Consider the following 13073-nt stretch of genomic DNA (forward strand, 5'->3'; position numbering starts at 1 on the left):
TCCACAAAGCATATAAGCCCCTTTCGAATGCTCCAAAATAAACCTCAGTCCATGGGTTGATTGAGGCTACGGAAAGAACACTTAGAAGGGTAAAAACCACTGCCGCCACTTCACAATGCATAAATGCCCCCTCCGAATACTGCTAAATAAATTCCAGGCCCACCTATATTGTGCATGAGTATATGTTGATATTGTTTATAGTGGGTTGATCAGATTTCTTGGTTTTACCGTGACAGTCTCATTTAAAAATACCGTACTATATAAGGAAGGGTTTTTCTTTATTAGCTCAGTAGTTAATTCAGATTTGTTTTGGAGTATTTGGAGGGGGCCTAAACGCTCTGTGAAGCAGTGGCGGTGGTTTTTAACTTACTTGGCGTTTTTGCCGTAGCTTTAATCAACCAATGGGCCTAGTATTCATTTAGAAGAATTGGAGGGAATCCAAATGTTTTATAAAGTGTTGGCAGTAGTTTTTAACCTGCTAAGTAGCCCTACCGTAGTCTTAATCAAACCATAGTACCAGGGTTTATTTTGAAGCATTTGTTGCTGAGCTATATGCTTTTAAAAGCAGCGGCAGTAATTTTTTAGCCTTATAGATGTCTTTACCGTAGATTTGAATCAACCCTTGGGCCTGGGGTTCATTTTACAAATATTAAGAGGGATCTAAATGCTTGGAAAAATAGCGGTGATGGTTTTAACCTGCTTGATGGCTCTGATTTTATTAATAAATGAGGGGAAATTTTCCCAATATCAATTTTCCACACTGGCAATTTTCCTAGCACGCTGTTTCACTTATATATACCCTTCTAGTTCTATTTAGGTATATTTTAACCCCTGATTTATGGAGGATGCAGAAAAATGTAAGGGATCCATTAATATATTTGCAAATCTTGGATATTAATTTATAGATAGTGAATGTCATGTCAACACGGTTATTTTTTAGATGCTTATAAGCTAACCTTTCTTTTTTAATTAAACTCAATATATATATGTATGTACAAGAATGTCTAACAAGAGGCTTTCAATGTCTTCATTAGCATATTTTGCAAATATGTTGAAAAAAACTTTTTATGTCATAGTCGTAAAAAGATAAATATACATACACACACATAAGTGAAAATATTCTATTAGAAGCTATAGATAGCATAACTAAGAGATTCAAAAAAACTAATAAGTAAAAACACTGAACAGAGATACAGTTTTTAGATAAATCAATGTATTTTTGGATATAAATGTATTTATTGTATATCATTACAATTGACGGTTGGATAAAAAATATTATTCTCAAATCAATGAGAAATAATAAAGAAAATCGTGTGTATGGCTGGGTATGTTAAAAAAAAAAAAGACTCTGAAGATCAACATATTCACCCTGATAATTTGAAGACTGTTTTGTAGGAGAGCAGCTAGGTTCTCATGGCGTTTTATTGGATCAGCTGCAAGTTGTTTTTACGAGGGAGAAGGAAATAAACAAGGATATAAGTAAGAATTACTCTGATGTCGATCCTCAATTCTACTCTGAGTCCCACAAGGATTTACAACTATAACTCCGGAACAAATCCTAAAAAGTAACTCTCCATTTTTTCATATTTCTAGGATTATAAAATTAATTCCTACTAATATTTTTTTATTAGACCCAATTTTTTGATTTATTTTATAAATCTTGACTATATAGATGCTTTTCCTCAAAAAAAAGGTCATCAAAATTGGCACTTTTTTTGTTAATCTATAAAAAAACATATTTGCAAATTTTTGTAGATATCAGTAGCCGCTCCTTGTGTTACGCAGATGAACGGACACGTAGGCAAAAAGGTTAGATTTAATTTAATTATTTTTATCGTTCTTTTAGACACGTAAAATATTATATATCATAAACATTTACAAAAAAACTTTTGATAGAAATTTAAATGAAGTAAATTTGTTAGTTTTACTAACAAGGTGTGTAATGTGTAAAAAAATCATGTTTTTTTTCCAAAATATATACAATTTCAAAACTTTAAGGCCATTGACCTACCTGTGAATATTCATCAAAATTGTTCAAATTTTGTGATTCCTACTGTAGTTTATTAAAATTTTATTAATTAACAATAGAATTTCAAATAAATCAATACTAGAATTAGAGATATCAGCCGTCTCTGAATCATTAATGTAGCCTTCCTTAGGGGTAATGGGCTTCCAGGTGGCGGTGGAAAGCCTGGTATCCGCTCCAGATGAAGTCTTCTGTCAAGGCTCCCCAATGCTGGCTGGCAGTGGCTTTGAGAGGCTCGGTTTTTGGATGACGGACACTGAAGGCCTTCTTCTCGGCATGCAACAAAAGATGTAGTCAAGGAGGTTGGCATCAAGGATATAGGGGAGGTCAACAGTGTCAAAAAAGAGTTCAAAAGAACTCAAAAAAAATGTTACCGAAAAAGGGTAAAGGCATTTATTTCAACCATTGGAGGCCAATAAGAATATTAAATGTTGCATATAAAATTCTAACAGATGTAATTTCACAAAAGATTGAGCTTATTTTGAACACGAAGCTTGATATTGAACAAAAGTGGTTTTTAAAAGAAAGGATAATATCAGAAATTTTATAGAATATCCCATTCGTAATTGAAGCAATGTCTGAAAGAGGATCATATGGAGCTTTGATCGCCATTGACTTTTCCAAAGCTTTTGACTCTATAACCCATAGACATGTCATGAGACCTGTAAAAAAACTTGTTCCAAATAAATATTTTAATTCAATAATGGGACATCAACTGCCACGTTAGGGAATCTGAAAGGAAAGGAGATCAAACTAAAGATAAAATTTTGTCAAGACTACCCCGTGTCACCTCTACTTCGTATTGCTGCTCTTAACGAACTGACGGAAGCAATTTAATGTGTCTCACAATTAACAAGAAGAAGACTTTCATTCTTCTGTTGGGTTCATGGAGGCCATAGGAAAAGTCGCTGGTGGGGCTGTTTTATTAATGAAAGAGCTTTAATACTCAGATTAGAATAGAACAAAAACGGAGTTTCCGACAAAAAATGATCCAAATTGAATGGGCACATTTTGATAAAAATCGATGATTGGAGACATTTGACCCTCCAAAAGCGTATTGAGTTTTACAATACCCAGCTAGTTCCTTTAGTTTTATTTAAAGGCACTAAATCAAAAATTGGGAGAATTAATTTTATATGACAAAAAGTCTTGGTAAAAAAGACTTTTTCACCGTAGATATATCCCTGCTCTCAAACAACCGAAGAAATATCTAGGAGGTGTACTAGTTTTGTTGGAAAAAGTTGTGCAAAAATATATTCATTTATCAAACAAAAAGTAAAGATGCTGAATGTAAAGGACATATCTCTACAAAAGAAGCCCTTAAGTAGATTTTGTTTGGTACAACTTTACCAAACAATCACATTAGTGGTATATCAGAATCATTGTCTAAAGCGGGGAGAATTCTGTGGAGAAGTTCTCCAGTATATTATTCGAGTTCCATAGTGGATATCATCCACAACAAAAGATAAAAAGAAGTACTTCTTCACCCAATAGGAAGATGTAGCAGTTTTGGAGTGGGAAGCAGTGGAGAAAAATATTATTTCTGTCCATGACGCTTTCTCAGACAATAGTTTCTTAAAGGGGAAGTTACTGTTTCCGTTTATAAGAAGCTACAAGCGAAACCAAGCCACTACGACATGCCCAGTGAGACTAAAATATGGAGAAGTTACATTAGACGAACCAATTAAGGTGGCCAAGAATATATAAGACTACTAAAACTCCCAGAAGTCTGGATCAAACGAATAATAAGATCCACGTGTAGAATCTTGGACGGTCGCAAATTGACGGCTCAGTTAGAGATGCCGGCCGGATGTTTTTCCTTTGATGAACCGTGTAAAGACTGTGGATAAATGTATAACTCGGTCATCCACGCAATGGCTGAGTGCCCCCGTCTCGAAATACTTGGACTATTTGTATCTCTAAATATGAATATGTTTGTGATTAAATTACCAAGAACCGTGTTATTGACTTCAGGAAAAACTTTGCGATGCTATTTCTTTTCTCCCCCGTTCAATTTTCCAAATCTTAGAATTAATTTATCCTAAAAAGATTAGTTTATAATAACAGTATGATTTAAAAACTTGACCCTTGGCATAGAATAACATTGAACGTCAAGAGTAAATGACCTAAACATTTACAAATCAGATGAATAACGCTAATCAATAAAATATCAACTTTATTTTACCCATTGATTGAGAAGGTGTAGTCCTGACTTCTTCTATTCCGTGAAGCAAGAAAGAGATATTTATAACACTTCTTTTCTTTTTCTTTTTTGACTTAACAAGTGTTTTTGATTTTTTTTTTTTTTTTTTTTTTTGCAACATTTACATGATTTAGCGTTATTTTTCTCCTTAAATGATAAAAATTAAAGAATAAAAACATGAAATAAGTAATTTGAGATTTGTTGCTTGAAACAAAATTTTTATATAATTAATAACCTTATTGATAGTACGGGGCATTAAGATCACATCGGTGCTTGCGTGCACCGGCAATTTTTTTATGATGCAGCTGTTTGAGGGTGTATCGTTTTTGCAGGCAGAAACTTTGTTGTATAAATAAACTTTAGTTAACTATTGGGTATCGTAGCAACAGCTTCAACAGACATAAAGAAAATTGAATTTACAGAGGAGCAACGGTATTGCATCGTGATAACATCTATCTGAAGGCGATTAAGGAAAATGCGCTTCCTTGGATCCAACTAACCACTCGAAATCGGCCCTGGGTCTGGCAACAAGACTCATCACTCTGCTATGACTTCATTTGGAAGAAAGTATGTCCTCCAGCATTCCGGATCTTAATCCGATGGATTATATTGCCTGAGGATACGCTGAATCTAAAACAAATCGAGCATATCATCCCATAAAAGACTCTCTGATTCCCTCAATCAAGGAGACAATAACCAACATGCCGAGGAATCACCTTATCAACGTATGTTCCTCTTTACGTGCGCGGATCCAGCCTGTGATTGATGCTGGAGGAGGATTTATTCAATAAACTCTTTTTTAACATCCATACCTATGTACAATTCAAGTACAATTTTCAAGTAAATCTGCTAGAAAATGTGCATTCAGTGACAATTTAAAGATTTTTAAAAATTGCGCCGATTTGTTCTTAACACTCTGTATATATATGTTCCTCTTTGTATACCACAAAAACATCTTATTCCCCACATCAGTAAGGTTTTATGTAAAGAATAATTGCGTTCATATAAAAACATAGCTAAACATTATATTTAAAATTAATATCCTCTAATACAACCTCGTTATTCATAACAGGAATTAAGAAATTAAGTATCCAGCAGAAGGTTTAGTGTTCAGTGCTTTTAGAGTGATGATTTCGGAGAGCAACTGGCTCATAATGATGAACCTGGCAAATGAAGAAAATATAACTTTGTAGAGCATCATGACAGACACCCTACTATTAATTTATGTATATAAACAGAGAAGTAGCTGTTAATAGGAAATTATGTTAACATGATGACCCTTCTTTGATGCACATCGCTTGTGTTATTATCTGATTATTTTTTTTTATAATATTTATTTTCATAGACGCGCTAGCTTTGTCGCGCCCTATCTGTTATTTCTTTATTTTTTTAATATCTCACATAAGAGTCTTTGAAGTTTTTAAAGTAATGATGTTTTAAATTATTATTATGTTTCCCACATTTAATTAAATTAAAATTGATCTATAGTTTTTAATTTATTATAATGGTTTTGTATCAAGTTCAAGATGTACCTAAATAAATGACTGTTAAAAAAAGTAAAATAGTGATCGAAAAAACAAACAATTCAAACAACAAAAATATAATAAAATAAACCAACAGAATAGCATTTAAACATACTTTAATAGATATTATCATTCATTAATCAAGGAATCCCGCAGGATTATATTGGGGGGTCTTTAAATTTCAAATATTAATTTTTTTTTTTCAATTTCATAAATCCTCAACTATTCACAAAAAAATATATTTTTTGGACAAAAATTTTAAAATATTAATTTTTTTTGGGAAAAAACTTCAAAACTCTGTAGTTATTCTCCTAAAATTAAGATTTGTGGAAAAAAAAATTTAAAAGTTAAACTCCCAATGTAAAATTTTCTGAAAAAAAAATGAAATGTTAATTTTTGTATGGCTATTTCCAGGAAATTAAATTTTTTGAAAAAAAAAAAATTGAAAACTTTAACTAAACTGCAAATATTAAATTTAAAAAAAATATATAATATTAAATTTTCTAGTAAAAAGTAAACATTCTTAAATTTATGGACATGTGTCATTGAACAATACATGAAATAGAAAAAAATATAGTGGAACTATGATAATAATAAATAAAAACGTCCAAAAAGATACCCAAGATTAGAACTTTTTTATTTTAAGTTTCTACGCATCAAATGATGAAATTGATCTATAAGAATTATATTTTTAGAACTATAAATAAAAAGAGGTTTTAAGGCTCATAAGAAGTTTTTCCAATATTCTGGCTTGTATTTATTTTATTACAATCTTTTTTCATGAAAAATTGAATTTATTCTCAAAAAACCTCTCATATTAATAACGAAAGAGTTTTGTAAATTAAAATATGGAGAGTCCTTGATTAGCTCCAAAATTTTACAATATTTACGTTTAAATTGGAGGAAATTTGCATTTGAACTCAGAATAACAAGATATTTTCTATTATTCAACGCTTTTTACCTCCGTCAATTAAGATGAACAGAGATTATGGATTTGACTCGGTTTGTTTGCTAGTCACCAGGATTATAACAAAAGTTACCAATCGATTTTGATCAAACTTTGTACGAAGATTAAATAGTGTCACACTAAGAGGCAATTAAATTTTGAGAGGTGAAGGTAACACAAATTGTAAAAAACGGATAATCGACCATAATTTTGGAACATATTGAAGTACATAACTTGATTGGATTTTAGGCGGAGGTTTTGCACTCTGCCGAGTGATCATTCTAGTCTCTCATTAGAATTTTATGTGTTGAAACGATGAATTTCAATCAATATTAGTTTAGCTCCGAATATTTATAATATTAAATTAAGGAAATCTTCAAATTGTTAGGTTGATTTACTAATTACCAATAGACTCTGTGTCTTTATATTTTAAAAGAAAAGGTTATGAAGATATCTATGTATATATGGTGCACATTCGATTATACCTTTTACGATGTTATTTTCTCCTCCTTCGTGAACTAAGACCTTTTCTGCTGGGGAGAATAAAAAAATGACTTTGGCATGGAACTTTAGCAACCTGAAATAACAATAACGACGCCATTTTTCCCAAATGAGTCATTGTGCATGTCTTTTATGGGTACACACACCGTTGGGTCAAGGAGACTAAAACTTTGCATGTGCCCTCTTTTGAACCTGATCAGGCTAAGACCAAGGTGCCAATTTGGTCTTATAAGGGGGGCTTATCCTATACCCTTATCCTTATTTTGGAGCTGAAGGAAACTAGATAAGGGGTTGAGTTATAAAGCAAAAAGAGACCAGGATTACGGCAAAAGTTACAATTCAATTTTGATAGTTATTACTAATAAGTAATAACAATCAACTGGGTCACATGAGTGTTCAAAATCATAAAAAGAAGCCCTATTGTTACTGTTCTGTCGTGGGATCCAATAATGCTTATAGAAAGGGACTTGAAAAGGTAAAAATGTTTAGTTTCCTACTTCGTAATATGGAGCAAAGAGAACTCTGGATCAAGCCAATTAATAATTAAAAGGGTGAATGAGAATGGGACTAAGTGGAAGCTTCATTATTGGAGTCGCATATGTTCCAGAAATTTTATTTCCGGTAAATACAATCTCACTCGCGGTCATCCTGACTATTTTTCGACATTATTTCCAACGTCCCATTTCCATCCCAGAACATTTAGTGATGAAGAGCTTCACGGCCGTTCATGAAACGAAGAGATATGAAGAAGAGACTGGAAGTACTAACGAGCAAAGTTGACTCAAGTGTACGTATATTTGACACTGTAACAAATTTAAAGACTATTTAACACTGGTATATTTGATATTTTAAAAGTAGTTATATCGTGTCTCAATAATGTGTATTTTTGCAATTTCAGAGATCCTCAAGAACTACCCAAACCGATGGCGAATTTCAATCTATTTCTTATTTACCCATTTTTTCTCGTACTTTGATGGTAAAAATGTACCGTGCCTGCTCAACACCCCGATCAAGACTTCCAAAATGACAACCACTATGTCCAAGGTGCAATACATAAATAAGGGAACTTTGGTGGATATTAAAACAGAAGAAAAATTTAAAAACCGTTTTTCAATAAAGAATTTGAAACAGTAAAAAATCGAAAAACCACTTTTCTACTCCAGAACATGCTTTAAAGTCTTCGTTTCTCAATAAAGAATTTGGCGACAAACGAAGACTTTAAAGTATGTTCTGGAGTAGAAAAATGGTTTTTCGATTTATTACTGTATCAAAAATTCGGGTTACTATGGCAAATTTTATCTTGAGTCTCAAAGATTTTTTTCCCCGTCCTTGAGAGTTGATTTTCGAGACTCGTAAAGATAATTCTTCCATTTGACGTCAGAGTTTTTTTTTTGAAATCTGAATATACTTTTCTGTTCTAAGAATACACCTATAAAACATTTTGATAACTCAGGTTGTGTTAAATTTTCGTATTGCTCAGGAACAGCCTTCAACATGTGAAAAACTGTTGAATTTTCCACTCCAAATTCTTCCAGCTGACGCGCATAGTTGGTCATTTTTCCCTCATTAGGTGGTTGAAATAATGGCATTGGTGTTGGATTTTAAATGTCTAGTAACTGATCAACTAGTTGGTCCTTTGGATAAAGCAATTTCCCTCGGGTGAATGAAGCTAACCCAGCAGAAGCTTCATCTTTTCGACATTCTTCTTTCTCTTTAATTACAAAGAAAATAAGCCCACAGGTATGCTTGCAATGTCCTTGTTCGCCAGACACAATTGTAATCTACAGAAGGTACATTCCGGGACTCGTCAAGGATAAGTTCAAGGTGATAGGTGTCCTTATGGACGGAAATCTCCAGAACACAACGTCCAGAAATTCGACAAGGGGCTTTACGGCTTCTGATTTCGTTCACATTAAATATATAATTTGCCAGAGCCAACTTTTTTCCCTTGGATAATGTTGATTGACTCAATATAAACGTGCAATAAACACTAGAGAACCCTGTGTATATTATTATATTACCCCTCAACCTTAATAAATAGCAAGGGCACAAATATTTGCAAAAAAAAAATGGTACAAATTTGAAAAGACACAATGACAACTGAATAGTAATAACTATTAAGTAACTAAAAAGTAATTGTTGTCAACAAATATTGTTATTTTTCACCACTAGGGTGATAAACAAACGTACATTGAGAGTTCTAACATTGTGTATTGATTTGATTTTAATATTTTTAAAGTAGAGGTTTAATACTAGAATTTGTATTATTCCGAGATAATTATTTATATTGAAAAAAAGGGGGAGGCCGAGGGGATATCCAAATGTAAATAGGTTAACAATGGAGTTTTTATATATCATAATGTCAGCCTCTTATTTATTTTTTCATCGATAAAAATGAAGGTAAACTAATATTACGACATATAGTTATTAACTTTGACTATTATTTATTTAATATATTCGTAGCTTGACAAGACATAATTCGAATTTCGTATTTACTTAATATATGTATATATTTTTTACTCTAAGGTTAAATTTGAGTAATTTTAGTTTTGAAGTCAATAAAAATCGATATGCCTGTAAACTTAAAAACAGGGTTTCAGAATGAGGAGCCTATTAAACCAATATTCCAATAAAGTAAAAGTTTTAAAAATGGTTCATAAATAAATTTATGGAAACTTCATAAATTAATGGAGATTTAACTCAATATGATATATTCGAAAATAATCAAAATAAAAAGTTTAATACTATTATATATATTTTCCCCCTAAATTCTAAGTGTGTAGATTTGATACTCAATAACTTCTAGAATAGGAATTATACATTATGTATATGGACTTCAAAGACAATTCCTAGGTCAGATGGAGTAACTGCGATACTATACAGAGTGATCCATTAAAATCTGAACACTTTGAATTTTCTTGGCTTGTACGTAAGCTAAAGTTTGTTTTGGATTAGATCTAACGGCAGTCTGCCAAATATTCAAGTATCTTTGAATAACAATGATTAAATTGATAGAATTCACATTACCACATGCAAATAAGATAGGATTAAGTGTTTATGGGTAGTGGTTCCCAAACAGTGTGTCTTAAGGCAAGTTCAAGAAACCCGTACGATTTGTGACAACCATACAGTATTTGTAATAGCTTATAATAGTCCAAATAATTGGTTTATTTAAAATAGGTGTGTCAAGATATGCTGATTTGTCTTTTGGTGCGCCTTGGGCACAGAAAGTTTGGGGGAACCACTATCTTAGGGGGTATGTTATTACGAGGTTTAGTGCACTATCATCCAATTAAGCCGGATAATTAGTTTGAATTATAACAAAGGGTTCTTGGATTATTGAGCTTATGTATGCGTGAGATTTTGTATGTCAATTTACTACATAAAACTATAAGAAAATCGTGTTTAGTAAAAAGAAAGATTTATCTTCCAATGTAATCTCCACACGCGAAGGAGCTGGCGGTGTCTCTGAATGAACTGATGTCCGAGTCTTCTTAAAATGGTCAGCTACATAAGAGGAAAACTTATCAACCATGAACAGCAGAGAGCAACAGATACAGCTCTAGAGAGGGAGGGAGTATTCACTCTTTTTGAAATTTTCAAGTTTTCATACAAAAATATTATTCCAGTTCATTCAAGAATCAATGTATTTCAATTATATCGGATATATTATATATGGGAGAAATGGGGGAAAAAATATTCATATTTGACCAAGTGCATATTTTCATTAATTTCTATAATAATTTCTTATGCCGTCGAAATTTCGTCTTTTCATATTTTGAAAATGATTAAATTACTTATAATGCAAAATTAGTCGGCATTAAACCTATCTTTAAAAAGGAAATAAGCATGGGTATCAAATACGCGCATAAATTAACTAATCAAGTAATTCATCCACATCCTATAGAAAAAAAAAGTTAACTTGTCAATAAAAATGTTATTAATCAACAGTAGAGGCTTTAAATCAATACGGTAAAAATAACGGAGAATTGCAAAATTACATTGAAACATTTTCATCTAAAATTAAGGGATAGCTGTAGAAAACCAATTTCCAACGATCAAAGATCACAAATATAGTTTCTAATTTCATTCGTAGAGTAGTAATGAAATGGAAAACAATATCTGTTAAGCACAACAGTTTATCCAATGAAACATTTTAAACTGCAATTGACACAGTTAAAGGATCGGCCTAGGACTTATCTCCCACGTATAAAACATGTTAAGTTCATATTACTCAGACAAATAAATTATGACCCCATTGAAAGGAGATTCGGATGGTATTGTCAACTTTGTAGAGGTAATTACTTTTTGAGTTGTGGTCATTTTTTAGAGAGTGAAAAAAATGGAATCAGTTCCTTACTGAGAATGAAAATTAGGTCCATAATTTAATTAAAATAAATTTTCCCATTCAACTCTTCTTTACAAAATGTTTAAGATGATTAAAAAAAATTATGAATGATTTATCATAGAGATATGACAGACTTAGATCAAATTAACGGAATATAAAATGTAATTAATTACATCAGTGGATTTATAGCCTTTAGCATAATGAAATGTTTACAACAAAAATGTTGTGTTGAATTGGACTGTTCATTAAGAAATGATCTTATTTATGTCGATAAAACTGGGACACATTATATCTTAAATTCATTTTTGGATGCAATGAATTTACCTGGGCTCAAGACAAACAGATGTTATGTGCTTGACTACAATTCATCTTCATCAAATATTAAAGAAAATTTAGAATAAAGTAGATAATATAAGAAACACATTATTTACATTTAAGAATCCATGACATGTACTTGCTGTAACTTTAATTAAAAAAGAAGAACATTTGTCTTGGATAATGAAAGCAAAATGTAAAATAATCATGAATTTAATCACTTTTTAGATAAAATATCTTGTACAATATGTATGTACATTTTTTTCTTCCCATGAAATGAACAGCCACAATAATTCTGTTAGAAAAATAAAGAATTTATTAGATAAAAGTTAGTCTGCTAAATGAATTTAATAAGCTTCCATCATTAAATTAATAAATTTCGAATGTGTTCCTATTTATAAATATGCCGAGTAAAGTTGTAAACAATCTAATTTTTAGTTAAATTTTTTCTACAAGTTTCATATAAATCATACAATTTAATTAATTATGTAACTATTATAAATATTCACATAATATCGGTTAATAGTTATATTTTCCGATTGATTTCAAGAAATGGTGAGCTGCTTTGTTGATTATAGAAATATTCAGAAGTTCATGATTGAATCACACCCATATTTAATTAATCTCTTGGCTTCTAGAATTGAAACAGTTTTTATAATATTAGTATATAATAATATAGTGTAATACTAAAAGTAATACAATATTGCATTCATTGACATCGTCATGGATAGATCATCCTAATTTGGATGCAGCTCAATGGCCTTTGAAAGTTAAATACTATAGTATTGACGTTAATCGTCTCTGTTAAGTATTATATTTAATGAGCAATTATAAATAATAATAATAATTGAAAAACAACCTACAGAGGAGAAAATAGGTATTTAATGGCTTACTGATTTTGTAGGTTTGCCCACTGACAAAGAAAAGAACGGTGTATAATTTAATTGGTAGGTTTATTTTATCAGTGAGGGTTATTTGATTATACGAAGAAAACAAGTGTTTAGAGGAAGAAAAATCCCCATCGTCAAGCTTTGGGTGGAAACTTTATGCTTTGGGAGTGTTTCTATACAAAGGGGAATTGACAACTTCACCAAATCGAAGGGAGGATGGACCATCCTCGGGGATATCTTGAGTGACAGCCTCCTTGCCTCAGGGCAGGGAACTGAAAATGGATCTCCTAGCACTGCAATAACCCAATACTTACGACCATG

Source organism: Lepeophtheirus salmonis, chromosome 2 (genome assembly GCF_016086655.4).
Source record: "Lepeophtheirus salmonis chromosome 2, UVic_Lsal_1.4, whole genome shotgun sequence".
Lineage (NCBI taxonomy): Eukaryota > Metazoa > Arthropoda > Copepoda > Siphonostomatoida > Caligidae > Lepeophtheirus > Lepeophtheirus salmonis.